At 44.2% G+C, this 24,138-nt stretch overlaps 1 pseudogene; it reads right to left on the bottom strand.

The window, feature by feature from the left end:
- Positions 1-13,592: 13,592 nt before the first annotated feature.
- On the bottom strand, positions 13,593-15,272 carry LOC134609498 (protein YIPF1-like; annotated as a pseudogene).
- Positions 15,273-24,138: the final 8,866 nt, after the last annotated feature.

Genomic DNA, 24,138 nt, shown 5'->3' with positions numbered 1-24,138 from the left:
GCCCATCTAGTCTGCCCAATTTTCTAAATACTTTCATTAGTCCGTGGCCTTATCTTATAGTTAGGATAGCCTTATGCCTATCCCACGCATGCTTAAACTCCTTTACTGTGTTACTAGATATTAGAGTCAGGCAAAGTTATCACATCCAAAACAGTGGGGTGATGAGAGTGGAAAGGTCACAACAAACAGGACCCAGTGGAGCGCTAAAGAATATATCAACTCACCCTTTTATAAAGGGATGTAATTGTAGAAAAATCTAAAGGGAATGAGATATAATGGAAATAATGGTGTAGTATATCTGGACTAGGTGGATAAGGAGAGAAGAGTTATATGGTAACAAACTCACATGGTACAGAGCCTGAAAGAGATAGGCTCAAATCATAGGCGCAGGGGTATTTTAAAGCAAATACCAGGCTTCTTCAATGGCTGTGTATCAATCCTCAGAGAAAGGGAGAAAGAAGGACAATGGACCAAAGTCCTAGTGTATTATCCTCAACACAAAAAATGGATCTGAACAAATACAGAAACTTGCTCACCTTTAAATGAGCCAATCCGAACTGGGCTCTCAGTTAAATGGACAATGTGCCTTTAAGAGGGCACTACTCTTCTTGTTAGCAGGAAAAGTGGATGCAGGTCAAGGACTCAAATTTAAAAAATAATAAATTTATTGTAAAACACTTACATAAAAATCAAATAAAAAGCTCCCATAAATAAATGGTGCAGAAATGAGTCCTCTCCCGAGACGCGTTTCACCTTGTACAAAAGGCTTTTTCAATCGGTGTCCTGCTTGAGTTTCCCGCTGGTTTAAATACCCAAAGAGTCCTTTTCAATTGGTTAATGATGTCTTCCGGTTTTCCGAACACAACGAGGGATATTACCATCAGCTGTTGTGTAAGTTCGTGATACCGGAAGTGACGTATCGCGTTTACCGCAACGTCACTTCCGTTTAGATCGTGGCCGCCATATTAGTCATTGGCAAGCCACGAACTCATTCATTATATCAGTGTATTCAGCATAGCATAGATGAACATAAAGAAAAGGAAAAAAGGAGATCAGTTTGCATCTTGACTCCATGCATATACTCGATAAGACAATGACACAAAATGAATAAATGTGCAAAGGGAATATAATAGATTCCCCTCAGTTAAACAGCAACATCTCTTTGCTGTGTGGATTGATTACCATTGTAACCTATTGCATCAGATGTTAAGTGTGCAAGTAACTGCCCAACATCACTTCCACTTTAAAGGGATATACACTCAATTCCTTTCCATTGAAATATACGTGTATAAATAATGGGAAAATTACACACACATCAGATAATCTAGTAGATAGTCATATATATACAATATTTACAAAAAATATTCAGTAGTGTCATTGTCCTAAAGAGATACAATAGTAGTTATGCATCTTACAACAGTAAATGTAATGAACAACATAGCAACCCATCATAGTGGAGATCATGGGATAGCTGAGATGAAAGGCAGAAAAAATCAATAAAAACTAAACCTATAAAAAATGACAAAGCTCAAAGTCTTGATTAAGACCTTTAGGGTGTAAAGTATCTAAATCAAAAATCCATTTCATCTCAGCTTTACCCATTTTTCTCACTAAGTCATCACCTCTCCAATCTGTGACTACTTTTTGGATTCCCATAAATTGTATACCTTTCGGGTCACTGTTATGTGTATTTTTAAAGTGAAATGATACATTGTGCTTTACAAATCCATTTCTTATATTTCTGACGTGCTCTTGTATTCTCACCTGCAAAGGGCGTATTGTCCGCCCGATGTACAGGAGTCCACAAGGGCACGTCAGCATGTATATTACTCTTTTGGTATGGCAGGTAATGATGTCCTTTATTTTATAATTCCTTTTGGGATTATTAGGGTCCGTAAATTCCCTAATTACTCTTTTGGGATTGCTGGTGTTCCTGCAAGCCCCACAAACTCCGCAGCCATAGAAACCTTTAGACTCCTTAAAGGGGTTTGAAATTGCATTGGCTCTAGTTGAATTGTTATTGGAGAGACTGTTCCTTAAGTTGGAAACCCCCCTATAGATAATTTTAGGTTGTTCAGGTAGGAGGGTATTTAATATCTCATCATTTTTAAGGATAGGCCAGTGTTTTTGGATTACTTTTTTAACTTGTTGGCTCTGTGTATTGAAGTCACAAATGAAGGCCAATTCCCTATCTGTAGAGGCTGTTGGTTTTACTTTATATTGTAAGAGAGATTCTCGTTCTCTGAGACTTATCTCCTTATAGGCATTATCTAGTAGCTGTTTATTATAACCTTTATCCGAGAAGTCTTTCATGATTTTCTGTGATTGATTGTGAAACACAGTAAAATCAGTACAATTACGTCGTATTCTGAGAAGTTGTGCCTTCGGTGCGTTGAGGAGCCAGGGTGAATAATGGCAACTATTGCCCTCGATGTAACTATTTACATCGACCTTTTTAAAAAAGGTACTGGTTTTAATGGTGTTATTCTCGATAAAGATATTGAGATCTAGAAATTCAACTTTATTTTTACTGCTGTTTTTGGTGAGCTTAATACCCCAATCATTATCTTCAATAGATGAAAAGAAGAGGTTAAGGGATTCACTGCTGCCCTTCCAAACGAAAAAAATATCATCTATGTAACGATGATAGGACACCAGGCTTGCACCCCACCTACAGTCGCCAAATATGAACAGATGTTCCCAGTATGACATGAATAAATTGGCGTAGCTGGGTGCAAACCTGGTGCCCATCGCCGTTCCACAGATTTGCAAATAGAATGTCTCATTAAACCAAAAGTAGTTGTTATGAAGTATCCAATTGATTCCTTCCAGAATGAAATCAATCTGGGATTGCGGAAAAAGTTCAGATTTCTCAAGAAAAAACCTGGTTGCTTCGCATCCTTTATTGTGCTGTATGATGGTATACAAGGAATGAACGTCAGCTGTGACTAACCAGCAATCTTCATCCCATACTACATCTTTAAGGACCTGAAGAACATTGATGGTATCTTTCAGATAACCTCTACATTTCTTGACTATGGGCTGTATACATTGATCAATGTACTGGGAAAGCCTGCTCGATATAGATCCAATCCCCGAAATGATGGGACGTCCTGGGGGCTTAGTAAGATGTTTATGGATCTTTGGCAAATAATAGAAAACGGGGATCCTAGGATGGTGAATATTAAGGAACTCTGATTCCTTTTTATTCAAGATACCCTCTAATTTGCCTTTATCTATCAGTCTAGTGTAACTGACCTTAATTTCGCTGGTAGGGTCCCTATTTAGAACAGTGTATGTTGTGGTGTCTTCAAGTAACCTATTAGACTCCACAATATAATCACTCCTCTCGATAAGGACAATCCCCCCTCCCTTGTCGGCAGGCTTAATGACCAATGTGCTGTCATTTTTAAAATTCTTAAGACTGTTTCTCTCTTGAAAAGTCAGGTTATATTCATTTTTCCCAATGGGTCTAATACGTTTGATGTCCCTCATAACCATTTTCTCAAATGTTGACATCTCATCAGAGATGCAAAACTTGGGAAAAAAATGAGATTTATCTTTCAGTTCCGTATGTACAAATTCATCACTTATTTCACTTGACGTGAATGTTGGTGATGGTTTTTTGTGAAAGAACTTTTTTAGACACATTTTTCTCTTAAACCTGTTTAGGTCCAAATAGGTGCTGAATTTATCTAATGTTCTAGTCGGGGCAAATTTAAGGCCCTTTTCGAGTAGTGATAATTGTGGTTTGGAAAGCACTCTATTTGTAAGGTTGAATATGCCATTATTAATTGTTTTTAATCTCTTTTTCCTCTTTTGAAAAGATACTCCTCCTCTAGTTCCCCTTCCTCTAGGGATCTCCTCCTTTTTCCCAGTGGGGAGCATTTGTACCTCTCCCTCTCTTGGAGTTCCCAAAAATCCTCCTGTCTTGGTGACCGATCTAAATGTGAGAATCTGTTGTATAGAGGAACACTCTCATCCTCTTTCCTCTTAGGTCTACTAGAATTTGATCGATGTTTATCAAAATATCCACCTGTTTTTTTCTCTCTATACATATCCCTTTCATTGGGGTGATAATTCCTTTTATTTTTAGGAGAAACGGGATTGTTTCTACCATAACTGTGGTTCTCACTTGGTCTATATCTGGATCTATTTATGGTTGTTGTTCGAAGTTCTTTGTGAAAAGGACGATCCCTATTAAGATCTTTCCTACCAGAAAAATCTTTATAGGTGTTGGAATGGTAGGGTCTATTCCTATCAAAATTATTCCCACAGCCATTGAAGAAGCCTGGTATTTGCTTTAAAATACCCCTGCGCCTATGATTGGTGAAACCAATGGGAGATTCCTGCTGATTGTCCTGTTAGAGCTTTGTATCGACCCCTCCATGTATTCTCCAACAATCCGGCCTTTAATATTCTATGCAGTCACGGATTTATGTGAATGAATACTGAATAGTAAAGTGGCAGACAGTAGCCATTTCACTTTTCTAGCAGACTATGGCAGGTGTGGTTTATACATTATAACCACTACTAATGGCGGCTGGATACAGTACAGAAAATAGCAATGCTCTAATTACTGACGGTATATTCTTCTATTTACCTCTCTCTTGTTCTCTTCTTCCATCTTCCCCTCTATTTCTTTCTATCTCTCATGTTCTTCCTTCTATCTCTCTGTCTCGTTCCTCCTTCTATCTCTCTCTCTCTTTCCTCCCTCCCTCTATCTCTGTCTCTCTTTTGATATCTCTCTCTTTCCCCTCCTTACCTCTCTCTTTATAGAAGGAGCAGAATTCTATTTTTGAGTCATTGTGGAGAAATACTGACAACATAGAAAAATACAAAGACACAAAAAGAAAATAAAGCCGTCGATTGAATCTTAAAATGGCGCCGTTACAACCAGAGCGACACAATTCAATACAATATATATATATACTCTATCTTTTGAAAAAAGTTAAAGGGACAATATTTGTTTATCACACTCTACACACTGTGGTAAGGGCGGTGTGCATACTTGTTTTTCCTTATTTTGTTTTACAATTCAATACATAACTGGAAGTTAGCTCGGGATGCTTTATCTTTTACATCAAAAGCCAAGCTTTAAAAAAACACAATTATTATCACACCAAACAAATAGACAAAATCAACTCACCCGGTGGACACACCTACAACGACCCCGATCGCGTAGCCTCTATCTTCTCCGACTACTACAACGCAACTGCGCCAAACACCCACACTTCCAACAAAATACCTACCTCAAGGAGACTCCCCTCCTGTCCCTCACAGACGCAGAGATGAGGGTGCTCTCCCCCCTATCACAGATGAGGAAGTGGCACTCACATTGAAGGCCATAAAACCCAACAAATGCCCTGGACCAGATGGCATCACAGGCCTCTATTATAAGACATTCGCTGATATACTAATACCCCACCTAACCACTCTCTGTAATTCACTACTGAAAGGAGAACAAACAGAACAGAATCAAGCCCTTCCTCCCAAAACTCATCCATTCAGACCAAGTTGGATTTATTCCTAACCGGCAAGCATGCGACAATACGAGACGCATGATAGACCTAATCTAGAGGGCCCAACACAGGGACATCCCGACCCTACTCCTCTCGATGGACGCCGAAAAGGCGTTTGACTGCCTGCTCTGGCCCTTCCTCTTCGCAACCCTGCAAAACATTTTGGTTCTCCGATCCCATCATTAGAGCTCTCGCGATTTATATGACCAACCCACGGCCACCCTTCTCGTCCCCAACACTAAAGCACCGGAATTTACTATACGAAATGGAACGAGACAGGGATGCCTGCTGTCCCCACTCCTTTTTGCCCTCTCCCTTGAACCTCTACTCCAAAAAATACGCAACACCGCAACGATTCAGAGACTGAAAATCAGGTGTGAAGAATACAAAATTGCGGCATTCGCCGATGACATCCTCCTGACCATCACCAACCCCAGCCACTCCCTACCACCACTACTCACACTCCTACAGACTTAAGCTAACCTCTCGGTATATAAATTAAACCTGGACAAAACGTAAGCTCTACGGCTAGGTATCCCACAACAATCCCTAGCCCATATGAAATACACACATCCATTTAAATACAACACGCAGAGCATCAACTACTTGGGTACACGACTCCCCACGGACCTCTCCAAGACCTATACACTAAATTACACACCTCTGCTTCAACAAGCACATGAGGATTTGCAGAGATGGAAATCCATGTCCATCTCATGGCTCAGCAGAATAGCCTTGATAAAAATGAACCTCCTCCCACACTTCCTCTACCTATTCCAAACTCTGCCTATCCCCATATCTAAACAAGATTTCAAAACCCTCCAAATGAAGATAGACAAATTTATTTGGATAGACAGGAGACCAAGAATCAAGAGAGCCACAATGTATAAAACCGTCAAGACTGGAGGCCTAGGCCTCCCAAACTTCCACCACTACTACCAAGCAGCCCAACTAGCCCAAATCCAACACCTGCATGCAGGGCCACCACCAGAAATTTTGGTGCCCCTGACAAAGCACAAGGTCTCCCCCCCGCAATGAATGCAGTGTGTGTTAGTGTAATGAATGCAGTGTGTGTTAGTGTAATCAATGCAGTGTATGCTAGTGTAATGAATGCAGTGTGTGCCAGTGTAATGAATGCAGAGTGTGTGTTAGTGTTATGAATGCAGTGTGTGTGTCAGTGTAATGAATGCAGTGTGTGTGTCAGTGTAATGAATGCAGTGTATGCTAGTGTAATGAATGCAGTGTGTGCCAGTGTAATGAATGCAGAGTGTGTGTCAGTGTAATGAATGCAGAGTGTGTGTCAGTGTAATGAATGCAGTGTGTGTTAGTGTAATGAATGCAGTGTGTGTGTCAGTGCAATGAATGCAGTGTATGTTAGTGTAATGAATGCAGTGTGTGTGCCAGTGCAATGAATGCAGTGTGTGTGTCAGTGCAATGAATGCAGAGTGTGTGTCAGTGTAATGAATGCAGAGTGTATGGGTTGAAACACGATCTACTAGGCAGGGACCACCCTTCGTTCCTCTTCTGGCTCCCCAAAAGGGACAGACCAGACACCCCGCCGACGACACCGGCTCTGACGACATCATTCAACATATGGGATGCAACCATCGCACGACAACACATAATAAACACTCTATCACCATTCACACCAGTCCTGTGGAACAAACAGTTCTCTCCAGGCCTGACTCCCCAAGACTTCACACACTTTGAAGATAATGGCCTTGTTAGATACCTGCAGTTCTTCCAGGGCCAACGACTCTTACAATTCCCAGCACTACCATGACAGGTACCACTGAACACCTTTGACCACTTCCGTTAGCTCCGATACTGCGCAACTTTCTAACCGAACCACAACACACAGAAACAGCCACCACAAAACTCACACTTTTTTTCATGCTTGAAAAAAACCTGCCTACAAACACCCATCCACAAAGGACAGATTTCCGCGTTATACTCCCTCCTGAGTTCCAACTCCCCATCAGACGCACTCACATACACAAAAGCGTGGGAAAGAGACATAGACCCCCGGATGACCCCTCAGACTGGACGGACATATGGGAAACTACGGCATCACTCACTATATGCGTAAATCACAAGGAACAAGCATACAAAACAATGCTGGTATCTACGCTTACGGACTCCTGTTGGAAAGGATGCGGACATCAGGGCACATACATCCTTAGGTGGTGCGAATGCCCACAAAGCTCCCAACTATGGACTGCGGTCACTAACCTCGTCTCTAGGGTCCTACATGAAGACATACCCAAGGACCCATGGATATGGCTCCTTTCTAAGCCCCATCCCCACCTCACATGGGCACAAAGTAAACTAGTAGCAAAATCAGCCCTGGCCACAAGGCGCACAATAGCAGAACAGTGGGGAAACCAAACTACCCCCTCCCTGGCGACAATTCTCCAAAAAGCTGTCAAAACCATATAAATGGACAAACTCTCGGCCCTCCTACACGACACAACCAAACACTATCATAAGATCTGGGACCCCTGGATAGTGGGACGCCAGCTCGGGGTCTAAAGAGGGACCCAGGGGCGAGTGACCTCCCCGAGAAAACCACCCTCGCACCACCCCGTGACACATTCCACTCACCCCACCTCTCTAAACGTAACCACCCATCCTGCACCCCCAGCCCCCCACCCCCCTAAATCCCTCCCCCTCCCCCCCACCCAAGACACAAAGGACATAATACAAAACTCTACACACCTCAAACACCTGCGACCCTTGAGGCACACCTGCAACGCAAAAAGTTCTAGACCTAGATACTGCACCTTAGGGGGAAAAACCAAACCTGCTGAATAAGTGCCAAACGGCACAAGACAGGGGCGGACTGACCGGTCGGGCACTTCGGACATGGTCCGAGGGCCCGGCCGGGAGGGGGGCCCGCCATCAGGGGGCCCGGCCGCCCCTTTAAATGCTGCAGCCGCCTGAGCGCTCTCTTAAGAGCCTCAGGCGGCTGCAGCTTCTCACCTCCCCTCCCCTGTAGCTGTGCGGTCCGCGGTGCCCGGCCGGAGTGATAGGAAGGTGCTTAGTGTGCACCTTCCTGTCAGTCCGGCCGGGTACAGGAAACAGAAACTTCTGTTCCGCGCGGAACAGGAGTTTCTGTTTCCTGTACCCGGCCGGACTGACAGGAAGGTGCACACTCAGTGTGCACCTTCCTATCACTCCGGCCAGGCACCGCGGACCGCACAGCAGCTCGGCCACGCTACAGGGGAGGGGGTAAAAAGAGAGTGGGAGAGTGGGAGGGGGGGTGTTAAAAAGAGAGTGGGGGGGGTTTAAAAAGAGAGTGGGGGGGTTAAAAAGAGAGTGGGAGGGGGGGTTAAAAAGAGAGTGGGGTGGGGGGGTTAAAAAGAGAGTGGGGGGTTAAAAAGAGAGTGGGGGGGGTTAAAAAGAGAGTGGGAGGGGGGGGGGTTAAAAAGAGAGTGGGGGGTTAAAAAGAGAGTGGGGTGGGGGGGTTAAAAAGAGAGTGGGAGGGGGGGTTAAAAAGAGAGTGGGAGGGGGGTAAAAAGAGAGTGGGAGGGGGGGTAAAAAGAGAGAGGGGGGTAAAAAGAGAGTGGGAGGGGGGTAAAAAGAGAGAGGGGGTGTAAAAAGAGGGGGTAAAGAGGGAGGGTGGTAAAAAGAGAGGGGGTAAAGAGGGAGGGGGGTAAAGAGGGAAGGGGGTAAAGAGGGAGGGGGGTAAAAAGAGAGAGGGAGGGGGGTAAAAAGAGAGGGAGGGGGGGTAAGAAGAGAGAGGGAGGGGTAAGAAGAGAGAGGGAGGGGTAAGAAGAGAGGGAGGGTGGGTAAGAAGAGAGAGGGGGGTAAAAAGAGAGGGAGGGGTAAGAAGAGAGGGAGGGTGGGTAAGAAGAGAGGGAGGGGGTAAGAAGAGAGAGAGAGGGAGGGGGGTAAGAAGAGAGAGGGAGGGGGGGTAAAAAGAGAGGGAGGGGGAGTAAGAAGAGAGGGAGGGGGAGTAAGAAGAGTGGGGAGGGGGTAAGAAGAGAGGGGGGAGTAAGAAGGGGGTAAGAAGAGGGGGAGAGAAGAGTAAGAAGAGAGGGAGGGGGGAGTAAGAAGAGAGGGAGGGGGAGGGGGTAAGAAGAGAGGGGGGAGTAAGAAGGGGGTAAGAAGAGGGGGAGAGAAGAGTAAGAAGAGGGGGGAGTAAGAAGAGAGGGAGGGGGGAGTAAGAAGAGAGGGAGGGGGGAGAAAGAAGAGGGGGGAGGGGAGTAAGAAGAGAGGGAGGGGGGAGTAAGAAGAGAGGGAGGGGGGAGAAAGAAGAGGGGGGAGGGGGGTAAGAAGAGGGGGGAGTAAGAAGGGGGTAAGAAGAGGGGGAGGGGGGAGTAAGAAGAGGGGGAGGGGGGAGTAAAAAGAGGAAGGGGGGAGTAAGAAGAGTGGGGAGCGGGGTAAGAAGAGGGGGTAAGAAGAGGGGGAGGGGGAGTAAGAAGAGGGAGGAGTTAGAAGAGGTGGGAGTAAGAAGAGGGGGAGGGGGGAGTAAGAAGAGAGTGAGTAAGAAGAGGGTGGGAGTAAGAAGGGGGGTAAGAAGAGGGGGAGGGTGGAGTAAGAGGAGGGCAATTGCCCCCTCCCCTGTCCGCAGGCACCGTGCGGGCAGCCGGCAGGGGAGGGAGGAAGAGAGGACCCGGGAGCTCAGCCTGCAGCTCCTCTGGGTCCTTCTTGCGCGAGCACAGATCGTTGCCGCGGTTACCACGGCAACGTTAAGGCTCTTGCGAGAGTAAACTCTACACTACACCCCCTCACACACACTGAACCTTTCACACACACTGCACCCCTTACACATTGCACCACTGCTCCTATACCCTACTACAGCCTCATATCCCAGCAGACCCCAGGTAAGTTGTCAAACTGTTCTTAAACGGTTTGACTACTTACTCTGGGAGGGGGGCCGGCCCTCCTGGCACCATAACGACTACACAGAGCAGTAGTGGCTTTTGTGCATGGATTATTTCTTTAAATAATCTACAGGCTGGCCAGTAGCCAGCCAGCCAGCCCACAGGCCACCAGTTAGGCTTACAGCCAGCAAGCCCACAGCCTGCCAACCGCAGCCAACAAGCCACAGCCTGCCAGCCAGCAAGCCACAGCCAGCAAGCCACAGCCTGCCAGCCGGGAGTAAGAAGGGGGTAACAGCCTGCCAGTCGCAGCCAGCAAGCCCACAGCCTGCCGGCAGTAGCCAGCAAGCCCACAGCCTGCCAGCCGCAGCCAGTAAGCCCACAGCCTTCCAGCAAGCCCACAGACTGCCAGCCAGCAACAGTAATTAAGGTAAGAGGAGCCAACTTGGCCTAGGTATCAGCGAGCTATGTTGTGTTGCTATATTGTGACTAGGAACCAGAGTGTTGGAGACCCCCCTCCAGGCCCAATTAGACTCCATTGTAGTCTCTAATGGGACCTGGAGGAAATTATTTCTAACACACTCTCTAAAGGACACTGAGATAGCCTCTGCTAGAATGCTCCCCCCCCCCCTCCATGGCCCATTAGCCCTCAATTGTAGTCTCTACTGGGGCCTGGAGGCGACTGTTTCCAGCAGGGACACTGAGATGGCCTCTGTTAGACTCCATTGTAGTCTCTAATAGGGCCTGGAGGGGATTCTTTCTAACACACTCTCTAAAGGACACTGAGATAGCCTCTGCTAGAAAGACCCCCCTCCATGGCCCATTAGCCATCAATTGTAGTCTCTACTGGGGCCTTGAAGGGATTATTGCACTTTTGTTCCTTGTGTCTAAAGATTGTGTAGGGTGTGGCTGGAGGCGGTGCATGGAGGCGGGACATGGGTGGCGCTTTCTGCGGAGTATAGGTGGGGCCTGTAAGGGGGCCCTTGATTTATTTTGCCCGGGGGCCCTGAGGGTTCTCAGTCCGCCCCTGGCACAAGACACACTCAAACGTCTACCAATCCCCCAAGCAAACAAAACCGCTCACACCCCGATGATGCACTAGGAATAAAAAGTGCAATATCCCATGGAGAGGTGGCGACATTAAAAAGATCTTAGGAAGTACAGGAATGGAATGGGTTTTTAATTTAAAAACTCTCGCCCCGCAAGGTCTAAATGTGGACTTCGACCTTCATAACTTTTTATAAAACAGTTTTTACATCCCTCTTTTTCTCTCTAACTACTTACTATCTATTTAATTATTTTTTCTCTATTTGTTTTGTACTTACATCTCACTTTAGTTTATTATATTTTTACTATTTTTTATTTATTATTATTTTTTTATGAAAAGTAATCTGTAGAATTTATTTGGAACTCATGAAATGCGGCTACAACATGAACAAATAACAAAACAAGATCATCATGCATAGATTGCTGTTCAGAATGAACTAAAAATGTAAGTTAGGCACATTCAGAGGCATTTTATATTCATTGATCTACAGAAACATTGTGAGGTACAACCTAAACATTAATTATCGTTCTCCCCCCCACCCCTTCTCATTTTAGGACTGATGGAGTATTAAGGGCACTGTAGTCCTATCTGCATACAATGGTGTTGGTCTAGATAGAACAATAATATAATATATGATAAAAGATAATTACTCATGTGAGTGGCGATAGTGAGGAAATAAGCCATAAGAGCAAGCTACAGCCATCAATAAATATTTCAATATTTAAAGGGTCAGTCTACACATCATCACAGCTTTGCATATCTGATAAGTTAATTGTAAAGAGAATACCCTACACCACCTCCCAGTGGCTTAAAACGTCAGTGTTTCATAAAAATACATACATTTTGCCCCCTCAAAAAAAAAATAAAAAAAATAAAAGTGTCCAATCCAAGAGCGAGAAACCAATTCAGAGACTGAAGCACTATCAGTACACATAACCCTGTTTATTAAACATTGAAGCAGGCAATGAGCAAAACCAATAGCAGCCATCGTATGGTCGCTATCAAACAGCTCTTGGGTGGATGAACTTCTTATCCCATAAATCGCTGCTGGACAGAGGTGAATAGAATAAGAAAATACCTCACAGAGCAGAATGTGACCCTTACAGTTATTGGAGGTCTCTTCTCAGTTAAATGGGGCGTCTGCCTATAGCTGCATGCAGACCTACTAAACACCACATCTGTGAAGAATTTTAAATGTAACAACTTTTTTTTTTTTATGTCCCTTTCCCCTATAATTCCTCTTAAAGGTAGTCCAGAACCTTCTTGTAAATAAATCTATCGGCCCATCATAGTTCCATTCTATAAAGCCATATCCAATAACTGTATGCAAGTTCAATAGGCACATTGATAACTAACACCTTGTACAGAAGTGAGGCTAACTATACAGATCAAAATTGCCTATACAAGTTAACAATTGTAATGTGGTCACAGATCTAAATAGTTTTAATAAGATACATATTAAATTTATCACCATTAGTTTGAGTGATCAAACTGTATACAGTAAAAACTAAATTTGGTCCCATATATTTTTGTCTGGCCGGGCTAATTTATAGCATTGGCCACATGGCAAAACAAATTCAGCAATAATAAATAAATGTATGTTTCTGTTTCCTTAGCAGCAGAACATGCTTGTTAAACATAGCAATTTTATTTGGAGGTGCTTAGAACACATTGAGGTCTTAACAGGTCTATTCATTTTCCTTTGTTTCTTAGTCTACAGTATTTATAATAGGTGTTATCGGAGTAAAAGGATCTTTAAGGTAAAGGTCTTGAAAAATTTAGATTTTGATCCTACTTTTAATATTTGATAAGTAAATAATAAAGTTTAAGCGGCAATCACAATCCCTGCTAAATTATATAACTGAATATATATATCTGCAATGGAATCAAGAAGTGAGTCAAACATTTACCATTCAAAGCACATTAGATGCTGAGGCATAAGTAAATAGTGTCTTTGCCACTACAGATGTTGTAAAACTACATATCCAATAATTCTCTTACAGCCATCGTGCTAGCAAAGCATCCAGGAAGATGTAGTCCACGAGATTTGGAATGGTAATGTTGCCTACCCCTGGCCTGTATTCTTTTCAACATGCAAAAGTCCTCCCTTTTCACCGCTTACACTAAGCAATTTAACTGAAGTCCTTTTAAATAATTAAAGAAGAATAATAAAAATGGTCCAGTGTCTTAAACTTGATCAATATTTTCCCATGAAGTTATGGAACAAAATTAACTGATCACGTTTTAGAAGTGCAGCTCTCTTTAGCATTCCGTTCACCAGATTCACTGGTCAACTGTGAGGATTAACTTTATAAAACAGAAGATTGACTCTTGAGCCTAATTGTTGGTACCTCCAGTCAGTGAGTTTGTACGGTTCCTTTTGTTGCATTAGGAGATGTTACAGTGCGAACCACATGTTCGTTCTCAGGAGGATCAAAGAAATACTCCCCAAAACCAACTGCAAGTAAAACATGAAGCACCAGGATGGTTACAAGTGTGGCGATGGCAATTTTGCGGTTATCCTCACGTACAGCAGGCCAGAATGTCAACATGAGGACTGACCCAGAGAGGCATATTGCCAAACTCATCAGGACCCAGCGAAGAATCTCTGAGTGCATTACCCACATCACCTTTTCTAAACTCAGGAACGTAGTGATAATGGGACTCTCCTCGATGCAGCAAAAAATTAGACAGATTCCCACTGATGCTCAGTGTGAAAATAAGAGTGGCGCATATCCAAAATGGACCATATAGATCTGGATTGCTTCTCACATATAACCTCACAAAGTTTCGACCAGGTATCGGTAAAAGGGAGCCTTTTATCCTATCCAGAACCTGGTAAGTGTCTACATCAAAGAATGTTTGGTAATAATCAAATGTCCAGAAAGCAGCCAAACTCTTCTGTCCGGCAAGCAGCTGCAAAAAAGAATTAGTATTACCGTAACCTTTAATCGTTTACAGCTTCAGTGGTACGGTTGACAGGTTATTCAAAGAACTATACTGAAAACTACACCGGCTGAGTTCTGAATCGTACGATTGAGATTATTTTGAGCAGTCAATATCCATATCACAAGATGGTGCACACAATATTGTGCAATATTGAGTAATACCATAACATTTTTTTTTTTTTTTATATTTATATTTTATTGGAGTTTTATATACAATAAAACACTTTTCCAATATATGATTTTCAATATCACGACACTGTTGTGCCTTCTCGTATGGGTTACGACATTCAATGCATCACATAGATCATAACGTTGAACAAACATATATACATCATGGCATTTCAGGAAACTTTATATAACTTGGTAAGGTGACGCTAATTTCGTCGGGATTATCAAGAGGGACAGACCTCTGTGCATTATGTATGCTGGTGTTGGTCGTGTGTGAGGTAAGTGCAGGCTATGGGCCCTATGTGTGGGACTGATTGCGCTGTAAAGCTACTTGTCATTGTAAGGTAGGTAAGGTGAGCAAAGTCCCCTATATCGGAGCTAGGCGCTTTATCTCCCCTCTCCTGCGTTGGTTATGTTCTCCTGGTGTCGGTTTTTGCAGACTGTGGGCAGAGGCACTAGAGGTGCCCTGATCGCTTGTTTCCATTAGCTGTGTGATCTGCTGTGGTGGCCTTGGTTGGTGAAGGCTCTGGAGGAAGGCTTCTGGGTCACCTGTGGAATCCAGCGTGTTCACCACATTGTCGCCTGGGACCTCTAGTGTTCCGTCCATCCCCCATCGGTATTTAATTCTTGCATCTCGCAGGCGTTTTGCAATTGGGGCCAGCTTCCTTTTCTCTGTCAGTACTGCGAACGGTAGGTCTGCGTATATCGTAATCGAGTTGCCCTCAAAGTTGATGTTGCCAGTGTCTCTGGAGTATGTCATAATAGCAGACCTTGCAGCCACGTCAGATGTTACTGCTATGAGGTCTCGGGGTGCTTCCGTGGGAGCCAATGCCGATTTGCGTATCCTGAACGCTGACACCAGCAGCTGGTTGTTCTCCCCTCTCTTCAGGGCCGGATTAACATAGGGGCTGATGGAGCTGCAGCTCCAGGCCCATGGAATAGGCCCATTGATTTTATAAAAAAAAAAAATTTTTTTTTTTTTTACACACTACTCTTAGGGTTGCCAGGTATTTATAATGTATTTATTAGGGTTGCCAGGTATTTTTCAGAAGTACTTCTCAGGTATTTGAGGCTGCCTAGCCAGTGCTGGTTTTGCAGTAATACTGGCAATAGAAATGTCTCTCTCAGTATAAACAGATTATTCTGCAATACCCGCACCGGCCAGTAGGGGTCACTGTTTGTGTGGAGGCAGGGATAAGAAGTTACAGCATCTCCCTCCCTGCCTCTCTCTACTCACTGACCCGCGGGGAAGCAGATCTGCGCAGAGAGTCCAGACAGCAGCTCCGAGCCTGCGAGACATGGGGACACTGGGGAACATGGGGACCCTGAGACACTAGGGACACAGTGACACTGCAACATTTTGACCCATGTCTCTCAGTGGCCCCTAGTCTCTCAGTGTCCTCATGTCTCCCAGCCAGTGTCCCTAGTGTCCTAGTGTCCCCATTTCTCCCAGTGTCCCTAGTGTCTGTGTCCCTATTCTCCCAGAGTCCCCATGTTTCTCCCAGTCTATGAGTATCCCCATGTCTCCCAGTGTCCCAATGTCTCTAAGTGTCCCATAGTACCCTAGTGACATCGGGACACTGGGAGACATGGGGACACAGACTCTAAGGGACACTGGGAGACATGGGGCTACAAACACTAAGGGACACTGGGCGACATGGGGACACTGAGACACTGGGGGACACAGAGACATGGAGACACAAGGAGACATGGGGACACTGGGCGACTTTGAGACTTGGTAGATATGGGGCACTCCCAGTGTCCCCATGTCTCCCAGCCAGTGTCCCTAGTATCTTAGTATCCCCATGTCTCGTAGTGTCCCTGGTGTCTCTCAGTGTCCGTAATGTGCCAGTGTCCCTAGTGCCTCAGTGTTTCCTAGTCTCCCAAAGTCCCCTAGTCTCCCAGTGTCCCAATGTCCAGTGTCTGTGTCCCCTAGTATAAAATAAAAATCTCAGGCACTCAAGTCTCCCAGTGTCCCCTATGTATCACAGTGCCCCCTATGTATCAGAGTGTCTCAGTGCCCCATGTCTCCCAGTGTCCCTGGTGTCTCTCAGTGTCCGTAGTGTCTGTGTCCCCTAGTCTCTCAGGGTCCCCATGTCTCACAGTGCCTCCAAGTCTCTCAGTGTCCCCAAGTATAAAAGAAAAAAATCTCAGGCATTCACTGTGATAGATTTAAGCAGGTTTATTGGACACTGCAATGTTTTGCCCTGTACCCAGGTCTTTATCAAGTCTCCAGTGTCCCCTATATATCACAGTGTCCCCTATGTATCACAGTGTCTCAGTGCCCCATGTCTCCCAGTGTCCCCTCATGTCTCAAAGTCACCCAGTGTCCCCATGTCACTCAGTGTCCCCAAGAATCTCACTGTCCCCAGGTCTCCCAGTGTTCCCTAGTAGCTCAGTATCCCCATGTCTCCCAGTGCCCCAATGTCTCTCAATGTCCCCTAGTGACACAGACACTAAGGGACTGGGAGACATGGGGACACAGACATGCCCCTTTTTTGTGCATGTTTGCCTCTTTCGGCAGTTCTGGTTATGTGATTTGTGTCAGTGGCCCACCCTTTTACACGATCCATAGACTTCCTGCTTTACTGGACATTGCTGTTAGGGGGTATGGGTTTACTTGAAAGATGAAAGCGTATGATTAGTATAGGGTATGTGTTTTCTCATAGCTGCATCCTATGAGTTTCCCTCCAGCACCATCTCCATCAGATACATGACGCTTAGGAGGTAGGACTGCTTTAGTGTTTTTGGTCAATTAGATTTTGTAATTAGGCCCATCATAATTGTCAGCACCAGGCCCGCTGGGCTCTTAATCTGGCCCTGCCTCTCTTTAGGCCCATGGCTGTTATCATTTGTTGCAGGAAGGGTAGTAGCTCTGGTCCCCCGACATGCTCAGGAACCCCTCTGACTCGGACATTGCGGCGCCTGTGCCTGGACTCCTGCACGGTCACCATTCAGGTAAGTTTCTGGATCTGGGTGGTCATTTTCTCCAGCTGATCGTGGGTGGCCTGGGTTCGAGTGTCTCGTGCCGCCTCCCTTGACTCAAGATCAGTTACTCTGGTTGTGAGCTTACCCAGATCCGCTTGGGCTTCTTTGAGGTCTGCTTTCCACACCTTCCTGAAGTCTTGTAGGAGGTTTCTGATATCACCCCGTGTCGCCGGTAGTGAGTCCCCCTATGCCTCTGAGTCCGAGTGCATGCTGCTTTCCGATGTGGAGGCCCGCTCCTCCTGCTCGTCCCTAGATTCCATTGAGGCCTCTTCATCGCTCTGAGCCTCCGGCGCCATCTTAGGTGGCGCGTGCGGAGTCGGCCTCGCAAACGAAAGCCTAATGTCTGGTATTTTCGAGGTCTCTGGCTGTTTTGTTTTTTTATTTTTACGCCCCATGGTCGACTCTGGGTGTGGGGCCATGGGGTAACAAAGTTTGGGAGCGAAATTGTTGCTGTAAGGTCACTTTTTTTGAGCCGTTTTTGCGGAGCTCCTCTCCTAGACGTCTGTTCAGTTGCTTGGTTGGCCACGCCCCCTATTTATTATTTTTTTTAACAATGTCTGCACATATATGTATAACTATTTTTATTTCTTACCTATCCACATTTGTATCTGTAGTTTCATCCATTTTTTATCTCTAGTCCGGTTTTTATTTTTATTTATTTTATCATATCTTTTTCCTCTTTCTTTTCATTTCATAGTCCTATTTCTCTCATTTTTATCTTCTATACCTATTATCTAAACAATCTTTACCCTTATTTATATATTTTTTATAATATATTTTTTACATTCCCTACACTTTTAAACATTTTAATATTTATCTCCCTAAATAGGAGTCCTATTATCAGTGCCCCTCTCCATATAGATATACTTACATTCATCTCATTGTTTATAACTAATCTTAAGGTTTTATTTTATTTCCTATTCTCAACTATTACTTAGAAACATAGAGACAAAGAATGTGACGGCAGATAAGAACCATTCGGCCCATCTAGTCTGCCCAATTTTCTAAATACTTTCATTAGTCCGTGGCCTTATCTTATAGTTAGGATAGCCTTATGCCTATCCCACGCATGCTTAAACTCCTTTACTCCTCCCTGCCTCTCTCTACTCACTGACCCGCGGGGAAGCAGATCTGCGCAGAGAGTCCAGACAGCAGCTCCGAGCCTGCGAGACATGGGGACACTGGGGAACATGGGGACCCTGAGACACTAGGGACACAGTGACACTGCAACATTTTGACCCATGTCTCTCAGTGGCCCCTAGTCTCTCAGTGTCCTCATGTCTCCCAGCCAGTGTCCCTAGTGTCCTAGTGTCCCCATTTCTCCCAGTGTCCCTAGTGTCTGTGTCCCTATTCTCCCAGAGTCCCCATGTTTCTCCCAGTCTATGAGTATCCCCATGTCTCCCAGTGTCCCAATGTCTCTAAGTGTCCCATAGTACCCTAGTGACATCGGGACACTGGGAGACATGGGGACACAGACTCTAAGGGACACTGGGAGACATGGGGCTACAAACACTAAGGGACACTGGGCGACATGGGGACACTGAGACACTGGGGGACACAGAGACATGGAGACACAAGGAGACATGGGGACACTGGGCGACTTTGAGACTTGGTAGATATGGGGCACTCCCAGTGTCCCCATGTCTCCCAGCCAGTGTCCCTAGTATCTTAGTATCCCCATGTCTCGTAGTGTCCCTGGTGTCTCTCAGTGTCCGTAATGTGCCAGTGTCCCTAGTGCCTCAGTGTTTCCTAGTCTCCCAAAGTCCCCTAGTCTCCCAGTGTCCCAATGTCCAGTGTCTGTGTCCCCTAGTATAAAATAAAAATCTCAGGCACTCAAGTCTCCCAGTGTCCCCTATGTATCACAGTGCCCCCTATGTATCAGAGTGTCTCAGTGCCCCATGTCTCCCAGTGTCCCTGGTGTCTCTCAGTGTCCGTAGTGTCTGTGTCCCCTAGTCTCTCAGGGTCCCCATGTCTCACAGTGCCTCCAAGTCTCTCAGTGTCCCCAAGTATAAAAGAAAAAAATCTCAGGCATTCACTGTGATAGATTTAAGCAGGTTTATTGGACACTGCAATGTTTTGCCCTGTACCCAGGTCTTTATCAAGTCTCCAGTGTCCCCTATATATCACAGTGTCCCCTATGTATCACAGTGTCTCAGTGCCCCATGTCTCCCAGTGTCCCCTCATGTCTCAAAGTCACCCAGTGTCCCCATGTCACTCAGTGTCCCCAAGAATCTCACTGTCCCCAGGTCTCCCAGTGTTCCCTAGTAGCTCAGTATCCCCATGTCTCCCAGTGCCCCAATGTCTCTCAATGTCCCCTAGTGACACAGACACTAAGGGACTGGGAGACATGGGGACACAGACATGCCCCTTTTTTGTGCATGTTTGCCTCTTTCGGCAGTTCTGGTTATGTGATTTGTGTCAGTGGCCCACCCTTTTACACGATCCATAGACTTCCTGCTTTACTGGACATTGCTGTTAGGGGGTATGGGTTTACTTGAAAGATGAAAGCGTATGATTAGTATAGGGTATGTGTTTTCTCATAGCTGCATCCTATGAGTTTCCCTCCAGCACCATCTCCATCAGATACATGACGCTTAGGAGGTAGGACTGCTTTAGTGTTTTTGGTCAATTAGATTTTGTAATTAGGCCCATCATAATTGTCAGCACCAGGCCCGCTGGGCTCTTAATCTGGCCCTGCCTCTCTTTAGGCCCATGGCTGTTATCATTCGTTGCAGGAAGGGTAGTAGCTCTGGTCCCCCGACATGCTCAGGAACCCCTCTGACTCGGACATTGCGGCGCCTGTGCCTGGACTCCTGCACGGTCACCATTCAGGTAAGTTTCTGGATCTGGGTGGTCATTTTCTCCAGCTGATCGTGGGTGGCCTGGGTTCGAGTGTCTCGTGCCGCCTCCCTTGACTCAAGATCAGTTACTCTGGTTGTGAGCTTACCCAGATCCGCTTGGGCTTCTTTGAGGTCTGCTTTCCACACCTTCCTGAAGTCTTGTAGGAGGTTTCTGATATCACCCCGTGTCGCCGGTAGTGAGTCCCCCTATGCCTCTGAGTCCGAGTGCATGCTGCTTTCCGATGTGGAGGCCCGCTCCTCCTGCTCGTCCCTAGATTCCATTGAGGCCTCTTCATCGCTCTGAGCCTCCGGCGCCATCTTAGGTGGCGCGTGCGGAGTCGGCCTCGCAAACGAAAGCCTAATGTCTGGTATTTTCGAGGTCTCTGGCTGTTTTGTTTTTTTATTTTTACGCCCCATGGTCGACTCTGGGTGTGGGGCCATGGGGTAACAAAGTTTGGGAGCGAAATTGTTGCTGTAAGGTCACTTTTTTTGAGCCGTTTTTGCGGAGCTCCTCTCCTAGACGTCTGTTCAGTTGCTTGGTTGGCCACGCCCCCTATTTATTATTTTTTTTAACAATGTCTGCACATATATGTATAACTATTTTTATTTCTTACCTATCCACATTTGTATCTGTAGTTTCATCCATTTTTTATCTCTAGTCCGGTTTTTATTTTTATTTATTTTATCATATCTTTTTCCTCTTTCTTTTCATTTCATAGTCCTATTTCTCTCATTTTTATCTTCTATACCTATTATCTAAACAATCTTTACCCTTATTTATATATTTTTTATAATATATTTTTTACATTCCCTACACTTTTAAACATTTTAATATTTATCTCCCTAAATAGGAGTCCTATTATCAGTGCCCCTCTCCATATAGATATACTTACATTCATCTCATTGTTTATAACTAATCTTAAGGTTTTATTTTATTTCCTATTCTCAACTATTACTTAGAAACATAGAGACAAAGAATGTGACGGCAGATAAGAACCATTCGGCCCATCTAGTCTGCCCAATTTTCTAAATACTTTCATTAGTCCGTGGCCTTATCTTATAGTTAGGATAGCCTTATGCCTATCCCACGCATGCTTAAACTCCTTTACTGTGTTACTAGATATTAGAGTCAGGCAAAGTTATCACATCCAAAACAGTGGGGTGATGAGAGTGGAAAGGTCACAACAAACAGGACCCAGTGGAGCGCTAAAGAATATATCAACTCACCCTTTTATAAAGGGATGTAATTGTAGAAAAATCTAAAGGGAATGAGATATAATGGAAATAATGGTGTAGTATATCTGGACTAGGTGGATAAGGAGAGAAGAGTTATATGGTAACAAACTCACATGGTACAGAGCCTGAAAGAGATAGGCTCAAATCATAGGCGCAGGGGTATTTTAAAGCAAATACCAGGCTTCTTCAATGGCTGTGTATCAATCCTCAGAGAAAGGGAGAAAGAAGGACAATGGACCAAAGTCCTAGTGTATTATCCTCAACACAAAAAATGGATCTGAACAAATACAGAAACTTGCTCACCTTTAAATGAGCCAATCCGAACTGGGCTCTCAGTTAAATGGACAATGTGCCTTTAAGAGGGCACTACTCTTCTTGTTAGCAGGAAAAGTGGATGCAGGTCAAGGACTCAAATTTAAAAAATAATAAATTTATTGTAAAACACTTACATAAAAATCAAATAAAAAGCTCCCATAAATAAATGGTGCAGAAATGAGTCCTCTCCCGAGACGCGTTTCACCTTGTACAAAAGGCTTTTTCAATCGGTGTCCTGCTTGAGTTTCCCGCTGGTTTAAATACCCAAAGAGTCCTTTTCAATTGGTTAATGATGTCTTCCGGTTTTCCGAACACAACGAGGGATATTACCATCAGCTGTTGTGTAAGTTCGTGATACCGGAAGTGACGTATCGCGTTTACCGCAACGTCACTTCCGTTTAGATCGTGGCCGCCATATTAGTCATTGGCAAGCCACGAACTCATTCATTATATCAGTGTATTCAGCATAGCATAGATGAACATAAAGAAAAGGAAAAAAGGAGATCAGTTTGCATCTTGACTCCATGCATATACTCGATAAGACAATGACACAAAATGAATAAATGTGCAAAGGGAATATAATAGATTCCCCTCAGTTAAACAGCAACATCTCTTTGCTGTGTGGATTGATTACCATTGTAACCTATTGCATCAGATGTTAAGTGTGCAAGTAACTGCCCAACATCACTTCCACTTTAAAGGGATATACACTCAATTCCTTTCCATTGAAATATACGTGTATAAATAATGGGAAAATTACACACACATCAGATAATCTAGTAGATAGTCATATATATACAATATTTACAAAAAATATTCAGTAGTGTCATTGTCCTAAAGAGATACAATAGTAGTTATGCATCTTACAACAGTAAATGTAATGAACAACATAGCAACCCATCATAGTGGAGATCATGGGATAGCTGAGATGAAAGGCAGAAAAAATCAATAAAAACTAAACCTATAAAAAATGACAAAGCTCAAAGTCTTGATTAAGACCTTTAGGGTGTAAAGTATCTAAATCAAAAATCCATTTCATCTCAGCTTTACCCATTTTTCTCACTAAGTCATCACCTCTCCAATCTGTGACTACTTTTTGGATTCCCATAAATTGTATACCTTTCGGGTCACTGTTATGTGTATTTTTAAAGTGAAATGATACATTGTGCTTTACAAATCCATTTCTTATATTTCTGACGTGCTCTTGTATTCTCACCTGCAAAGGGCGTATTGTCCGCCCGATGTACAGGAGTCCACAAGGGCACGTCAGCATGTATATTACTCTTTTGGTATGGCAGGTAATGATGTCCTTTATTTTATAATTCCTTTTGGGATTATTAGGGTCCGTAAATTCCCTAATTACTCTTTTGGGATTGCTGGTGTTCCTGCAAGCCCCACAAACTCCGCAGCCATAGAAACCTTTAGACGCCTTAAAGGGGTTTGAAATTGCATTGGCTCTAGTTGAATTGTTATTGGAGAGACTGTTCCTTAAGTTGGAAACCCCCCTATAGATAATTTTAGGTTGTTCAGGTAGGAGGGTATTTAATATCTCATCATTTTTAAGGATAGGCCAGTGTTTTTGGATTACTTTTTTAACTTGTTGGCTCTGTGTATTGAAGTCACAAATGAAGGCCAATTCCCTATCTGTAGAGGCTGTTGGTTTTACTTTATATTGTAAGAGAGATTCTCGTTCTCTGAGACTTATCTCCTTATAGGCATTATCTAGTAGCTGTTTATTATAACCTTTATCCGAGAAGTCTTTCATGATTTTCTGTGATTGATTGTGAAACACAGTAAAATCAGTACAATTACGTCGTATTCTGAGAAGTTGTGCCTTCGGTGCGTTGAGGAGCCAGGGTGAATAATGGCAACTATTGCCCTCGATGTAACTATTTACATCGACCTTTTTAAAAAAGGTACTGGTTTTAATGGTGTTATTCTCGATAAAGATATTGAGATCTAGAAATTCAACTTTATTTTTACTGCTGTTTTTGGTGAGCTTAATACCCCAATCATTATCTTCAATAGATGAAAAGAAGAGGTTAAGGGATTCACTGCTGCCCTTCCAAACGAAAAAAATATCATCTATGTAACGATGATAGGACACCAGGCTTGCACCCCACCTACAGTCGCCAAATATGAACAGATGTTCCCAGTATGACATGAATAAATTGGCGTAGCTGGGTGCAAACCTGGTGCCCATCGCCGTTCCACAGATTTGCAAATAGAATGTCTCATTAAACCAAA

The sequence above is a fragment of the Pelobates fuscus genome, chromosome 4 (assembly GCF_036172605.1).
Source record: "Pelobates fuscus isolate aPelFus1 chromosome 4, aPelFus1.pri, whole genome shotgun sequence".
In the NCBI taxonomy this organism is placed as follows: domain Eukaryota; kingdom Metazoa; phylum Chordata; class Amphibia; order Anura; family Pelobatidae; genus Pelobates; species Pelobates fuscus.
The sequence above is the reverse complement of the archived record's forward strand: the minus strand, read 5'-3'. Positions and strand labels throughout refer to the sequence as shown.